The sequence below is a fragment of the Buceros rhinoceros genome, unplaced genomic scaffold (assembly GCF_000710305.1).
Source record: "Buceros rhinoceros silvestris isolate BGI_N320 unplaced genomic scaffold, ASM71030v1 scaffold15301, whole genome shotgun sequence".
In the NCBI taxonomy this organism is placed as follows: domain Eukaryota; kingdom Metazoa; phylum Chordata; class Aves; order Bucerotiformes; family Bucerotidae; genus Buceros; species Buceros rhinoceros.
This window is the reverse complement of record NW_010396148.1, coordinates 39301-46542: the sequence shown is the minus strand read 5'-3', so window position 1 is coordinate 46542 and position 7242 is coordinate 39301. Positions and strand designations below refer to the sequence as shown.

Below are 7242 nucleotides of genomic sequence, written 5' to 3'. Positions count from 1 at the left end.
ACCGCTCTGTGCAGTGCCCGTGGAAAAGCACTGAATCTGGCCAATAACATCTGGCTTGAGAAAGAGCCCACCCAGCTGATGGACAGAGTTGATGATACTACCTCAGCACAGCCTTTTTTCTCCAGCTATTAATGCCGAGCTTGCTCAGCACACAGAACCTGGGGTGTGATCTTACTTGTTCAGGAAGCAGCGAGCAGAGAACTAAGATTTCTGCTCGAAGCTATGGCCACACTTGGAGGAAATGCGTTGGAATAAATAGACTATAATGGACATCTCTGGGCCTGGAGAATTACACTCTGGGAGAAGAGCGGAATGCTTCAGTTGGAATTAAGAAAAACCAGTAGAGCAGTAGAACTATGTGAAGTGGGTTTTCTGAGTTATCAGTGGATTGGAGGGCTCTCAAAGCTGTAAGAGTCAAGTTTGGAGTCAGATTTAAGGGAGAGGCTGTTGGACAGCAGCAGAAAGAGGGTTGGTACAGCCCTAAATGCTCGAGACGCTGCTCACTTCAGATGAGAGCTATGGTATTTGGCAGTGAGGAGAAGATAGCACTGGTTTGGGGAACAGAGAGAAATGCCATGAATTTCAGCATTTCTGGGAGGCAGGGGGAGCCCCACATTCCCATCTCACATTCCTGAGCAGGTCTCCTCTGGCCAGCATGTTCTCCCCACTTACAGCAGCAGGAACACCTGACTCGGCTGTTGCCACCCCCAGCTGACACCCATGGGCAAGCGCATCACTCCAAGCGGCAAATTAGTCCCTAGGGTGAGTGCACAACCCCAGGCTGGTGGCTAATTAAACACGGAGCTCTCCCACAGGATGCAGCTGCTTTGAGTTCTTACGTTATTTGTTTGAAATGGGTGAAAAGAATAAGCTGATGCTCAGATCTTTACACAGTGCTGTCTGCCCTCAGCTTACAAACAGGCAAAGGGAATGTTCAGCGACAGGAAGAGGAGACCAGCTCTTCCTAGAGGAACCCAAACCATGAGTGTCATCTTTATTGCTGTCCCTGTTCTGCTGGCAAACAGCCAGGCCTCACAGGACTAAAGCAGGAGGAGGAGAGGACTTCTAAGAACACGTGACATGCTCTTGTCCTCCAAGAGGCCAGTGCACAGCCAGAACTGAACCTGGAGCAGCTTCGAAAACAAACTGGCAACATCTGGCTAACAATAGGTTTTCCCCTGGAAGCCAATCTCTGGTTTGTCAAATTCTTCAGTTACCCCAAGACAAGGCAGAAGGAGATTTCTGTCGCATATTGCTTCCTAGTGCTAATTTCAGCGCAGCAGAGGGGTCTGTATTTTGGGGTTTGGCTGCAGATGACAGCGTAGATGAAGAAGGTGATGCCAGCAAAATAAAGGAACGTTTCCCTACTTCAGGAATAAATAAGAATTTTGCTCTAGGCCATAAAAGGGGGAACACTCCATTTGACAAGAACAACTTACTCTTACATTGTCTCTGTTCCCTCTAAATTTCTTAGCTCAAATGTTTACCATTACAGAACTATCAATAGTAAGAGCAATGTTGCTGATCTGATTCATTACATCATTAGGAGACTTTAAAATGCTTAATGAGTTTCTTATCTAGTTAAAGACTAAAAAATGCAAACCAGTGGAACTTGTTATCTGAAAACCAGACAAGTGTTATTTAGAAGGCTGCTATCTGGAGACAAGCATTTCCAAACATCCCAGTTAATTTAGCGGTGTTTAAGCTAATAGTCCCAAGCTAAAAACCCACCGGAGCTGGGTCAAACCGGAAGTCGCTGAGTTTTAGCAGCTGGCAGTATGTTCAAACACAAATCTATTCACTAGATACTACAGCATTACCGACACTGTGAGAACAGTCTTGTTTCCCAGATCCAAGTGTTACTAGAACCCAAACGCTCGCCACTCCCTGAGCAAAGGTAGTGATTTACTGACTGCTGCTAATGAGCAAAGATTCATTCTATACAGCGTAAGGATCACACGCTTCAGCAGATACACAATATGTTAAAAGAATAAGCACACATAAAGAAAGATGTTCTAATTTAGCTGTCGTATACCAAAAAAACTTGAAGGAACAGGTCTATTCACGGGCCAAATCTTGAAACGTGAGTTCAGTGGGGCTTCCCGGGCAGCACTGGCTTGCCCTTGCCCGTAAGACAGCTGAATTCTTGGCAACCTTTCCCTGGTGCATCCTAATTAGGGTTTGTATTATTATTATCAAAAGAGAAAAGGAGAGGAGGGAGAGAGGGGGAAAAGAAGAGAATTAGCTGCAACAAACGGACCCCGACACAATTATATTTGCACAATTACTGCCATTTCCATGGCAACACACTGCTTTGACCTCTCTCCCACCGTGCACCACTACTCAAGGAGACGGTGGGGGAGGAGACGGAGAAGTGCACAGGCCAGCAAAGGGTTTATCCTCCGAGTTAAAACAAAAACTACTTCTCAATAAAGGAGTTTTAAATCATTAAAGGAAAACTGCGAAAACGTCTGTAAAAAGCAAAACTCAGGTTTCACAGAAGTAACAGGGAGGCTGCTGTGTGTTTACCCAGATCTGCGCACAAAACAGGGGCCCACGCCTCGGAACACCCCGGATTCAAAAACTGCGCAGGGCAAGGCAGAATCCCAGCAAGACGCACATGGAGCATGCTGACAGCTCTGCATTCATCTGCCGGCAGCAAAGACATTCCTTGCCCTAAACTTCCCAAAACAAAACTTTAGGTCCCCTCACAGTAAAGACATTCTTCCTCTCTAGTCAATTCTTGTTCCTTCTGCCTCCAGCTACCGCTAACCGCATAACCAGCTCCCTGCCCTGGGCAGGCACACAAACACGCAGGACACATTGCAATCACTGTATAGATCTTGTTACCTGCTAGCAGAAAAATTCCCCTCAGGATCACGCCACTCAGCACAGATTTCATGGCCGACTCCTTGTGGACATTTGTGACAGTAAAGGGAAAAAAAAAAACGGGGGGGATTGGGGGCAGGAATGAAAAAAGGCTTGTCTGAAACGGCGGAATGCGTGTAAGCGCTCCCTGATGCCAGTCAGACAGACAGGGACTGGAGATGGGACTAGCCAATATAGCGAGCCCGGCGCTGCCGCGATCTAATCCAGCCCGGCTCTACCCTCCCCAGCTGGCCTCTGCCCGTGCTGACACGAGGAATGTGGAGTCGCAGCTCAGTGCATTACACTAATACCCTGCACTATCCACAGCATTAGCTCCAGCGGGAAACAGCCAAGAGACAATCTCACGCCCTTGCCGCCTCCAGGTGAATCTGCCAAGTTCCGTGAATAAGGCCAAAATACAAACTCTTCTTTTTATAGGCTAAGCCAAAAAGCTGCATTTCTGCCACTGTCCAAACCACCCGAATAAGGACAGTTCCACATGCAGAGCCCAACCTGGACCCTGCTGGACGTTCAACACTGACTTAATCAGCAACCAACACTGCGTGTAGTCTCCTTCCTCCATGTGCCCTGTTCTGTGCATCTGAGAGCACAAACGTTTCCACTCTGCAATATTCTCAAAGAAAGGTCTCAGCTTTTAACTACCGTGGTCTGTTTCCCAAAGTCCAACTGAATGGAAGGAAATTCCCTGCATTACACTGACTGTACTGGTTCAAACACGGAACTGCAGAAAGCTCCCTCTTTCCTTATTAGCAACCCTATGAAATCAGCTGCTGCAATCTCTTTTTTTTTCTCTGTTGTTCTGGGTTGTTTTGGTTTGCTTTGGTTTTTTTAAATGATATTACTTTCATATTGTAAAGTTCCTGGAGGCAGAACTGTACTTTCATGTTGTAAGGAGCCAGAGCAGGTTCTTATTCTGTGAGGAAATGTTCTCTGGGAGCTTTTCCCCAGACTTCAGTGTCAGGTCCAAGCAAACAAAAACTCCCACGTCAGAGTCTGGAATCAGCATCCACGGTATCACTTTAAGGTATTAAAAGAAAGCATTCCAACAGCTCTTGTAGCATTTTCTTTTCTTCAGTTCACTCAACCAAGCGTGCCAGTCAGTCGTACAGCTCTTTTAAATGGGAAGGATATGGTGAGTGTTTGTTTGGAGTCAAAACATCCCAGATGATAGTCACATCTGGGTCTTATGCACGTACAGACCTATCTGCAACAATAAAGGACAACAACTGTGAGGACTGGAGAACATGAAACCCCTCCAGAAGGGAGGTGGCTGTGCAACGGAAGGGAAGCGGAGGAGGGTCTCCCCAGTGGTCCCTAGCTCCCTTCAGCTATATCTACCAGAAGGGATTCCACTGAGGGGGTAACAGTCCTCTAATCTCTTTACTAGCTTAACCTCTTAGCTGCCCTTTCTGTAGAGGCCACATCTCTGAAACAAATCTGACACCAAGAAATGCCTGCACAAAAATATTAAATCTTCCACCTTCCAAAGGTGGTTAGAAGGAAGAAGCATCTCCCAGTTACTTCATGACTCACGGCCCAGGAATTGAGGCGTACTTGATCTGGGCTAGTTACAGAGTGACTGGCCCACTACAGCAGCTCGCAGAAGGCAGCCTACTGCTTTCAGGACAATTGGCAAAGCCATTCCGGCTGAGCAACAGTCAATAAGCACTCCAGTTATACTGGAGTTAGCAACAACCACAACCCCCCCACCCAGATTACCACCAACAGCACCTTCAGATTTCTCATGAAAGTCGAAGCATTCCTCAAGCACTAAAAAAAGCTCATTATTTGACCGTGATCACAAGGTGCCACTGCCAAGGGATGTCTGCAGCTGCGATGACGGTGCTCTTAGCGCTCTTTCGGGTTGCCCAACGCCACGGCTCTGTGTTTTAGGACACTGCCTTTCTAAAGACAACTTTAGCAGGCGTGGAAATACAAGTGGGAGTGCTCAGGCCATTTAAAAGTTTTTAGTCCAAAACCACTCCTATGAATAAAGATTTTTTTTTCCCCTAAAAAAAATAGACTTTTCCCAATATGCTTTTTCTCTTGACCACAGTTGACATCATTGCCAAGCCCACGCGAGATTCATGGTTTCTCAGGGTATATCCTCTACTAAAGCACAAGCTGACACACTGAACAGACGCTTCAGGAGCCATTATGTAGATCCCTCAGGAATGAGGCACCGCTTTTGCAACAAGCCCATTCCTGGGAGAGCTGGCTCATCTCCCTGCTCTGCTGTAGCCAGAGACAGCACTGAGGCAGTTAATTTGCTAAGAAAGAATTTCTCCTGACTCACATTGTTATCCCAACACTCCCCAGATTCCTCAGACTGAAGAAAAAATAATAATACAGCATGAACCCCCTGCCGCCCCAAGAAAGCATTCTTCATCGGAGTAGCAAGTTCACTTTAATCAGCGGAGGCAGCTTAAACCCAAGTTCATGGCAGATCTAAGCTGCCACAGAAATGTGTTTGGAACAGAAACATCATGGGAAGCTTCACAAAGTTGTTCTGTGATCCTAATATGAAGTAATAAGCTGTTTACCCAGCATGACCGTACTGGGATTAATTGACAAAGGAGGGGAGATTAATTGCTATTATTTCCCTGTCAGCTTCACTCCTCCACATGCACTCACTGATCTCACAGGCTGCTCCCAGCCTTTCACTGTGGTAATGTGTCAAAACTACCTCAGCTGAGACAAAGTCCTTTACCAAAGGCAATATCCAGAAGAGCAACCTGCTTCTAATCCCCTTCGAGTACTAATGAGCCCAAATTTGATGCAACAGAATGAACTCTAGCACTCCTTTGCCCATCATCCCCTGTTTCTGTCAGCTTTTCTGCCCATGAGCATGCTAAGAATTGGAAAGGATTAAGCAGATCTGCTGTTTGGCAAAGCACAGTGTAATTCTGAACCCTGTGAGGGTGCTGGGGCACTGGAGGAGGAAAACGGAACAGGGCACATATGTGCGTGGGAATCCCGACAAGTGGGATAAAGTTTAAACGATCTCTTTGGTCAAGATCTTGGTTCATGAGTCCAGCATTGCAACTACCCTTGAAAGTAGCAATAAAGAGCTTGAATAAAAGCCTGTTTTCAAAGACCTCACCTGCAAAAGCAAACTTTTCTTGGCATAGCCTAAATGAGGAATCCAAAGCAAAGAGATAGGCCTGAAAACCCCACAAAGAATTCAGCTCCCTTAGAGAAGGTGTTAACTAGGAGTTGATCTAAGATTCTAGGAGTGAAAGTACCGGTGTGATGGGTCTTCCCAGGAAAGAGCTGGGCAGAGTTACACAAACATAGTTCAGCAACTGCAGCCACAGAAGGAAAACAAACAGAAAACCTTCCCACGCAATAAAGGCCTGCAACAGGGTCTGGAGTGCTGCTACCTGCTGTTGCAGGAAGCTAAAGGGACGAGGTTTCTCCTGGCTTCAGGCTTTCTCTTTTCCCACGAGATGGCAGCCTAGTCACACCGCGGAAAGGTTACATCCACCTCAAAAACACATACATACAACATGGTGGTGGGGACCACTTTCCTTAGAAACTACAGTTTGGTGTTAAATTGCTCAAAACAGAGAGGAGACGTGGAATTTAAAGATGCAGAAAACTGAGAAAGAGTATTTGAAAGCAAGCCGAGGTTTAGTATCAGTTATCAGTGTACAACAGAGTGGATGTGCAATACTCAGTGTCTCCTAGTCTCTCAGCTAGAAAACCGAGACCCACTGGGGTCAGGCAGGGCATTTGTGTGAGAATCCAGACTCCCCATCCCTTGTAAACAGAGGAGGCTTCATTTGCTCACGTCACAAAGACCTTTTGACCTCTTAACATAGCAGATGCCTGCCTTCAGCCAAAAATCGCTGCCTCTTATCATCCAGGGGTGTTAGGGAAGGGACGTGTTTTACAGATGCGGTATGTGCTGGTGATCCAGTCCGCTACAGTCAGTACCTAGTGACAACCGGAATGTTAAGCACCCTGTTTTTCATTTGAAGGCTGGTTTTGTTCACCTTTATAGTGTGTGTATAAAAACCTCCACAATTCTCCCAGTGAACTTTCACTCCAGGATACAGATCCTCAGATATTCTGATGGTTGACTCTTCCACATAGTTGATCTTATGTCTCAAAATCTATCAATTCACTTGCCCAAAGTCACATAGCTTTGCCATGGCATTTTAGCTCCGAACCGCAGCCATCCCGCTGCGCCACCACCGCACTCCCCACAGTTCACCTCAGTTCAGCCTGAGCTGCCCGGCACTGGAATCCGGCCCTGCAGCCTGGCATTAGTTAGCCAGGAGGGCGCGAATCCAGCCACCCCCCCCCCAACATTACCTGAATAACCCGGTGGGCAATGACAGAGGAAGC

At 46.8% G+C, this 7242-nt stretch overlaps 1 protein-coding gene across 1 annotated transcript in view; it reads right to left on the bottom strand.

Annotated features, from left to right (window-relative positions):
* Positions 1-7242, bottom strand: part of CRB2 (crumbs family member 2) — a gene marked incomplete at its 3' end in the record, with an annotated part of 32297 nt that overhangs the window by 10364 nt on the left and 14691 nt on the right. The window lies entirely within an intron of this gene.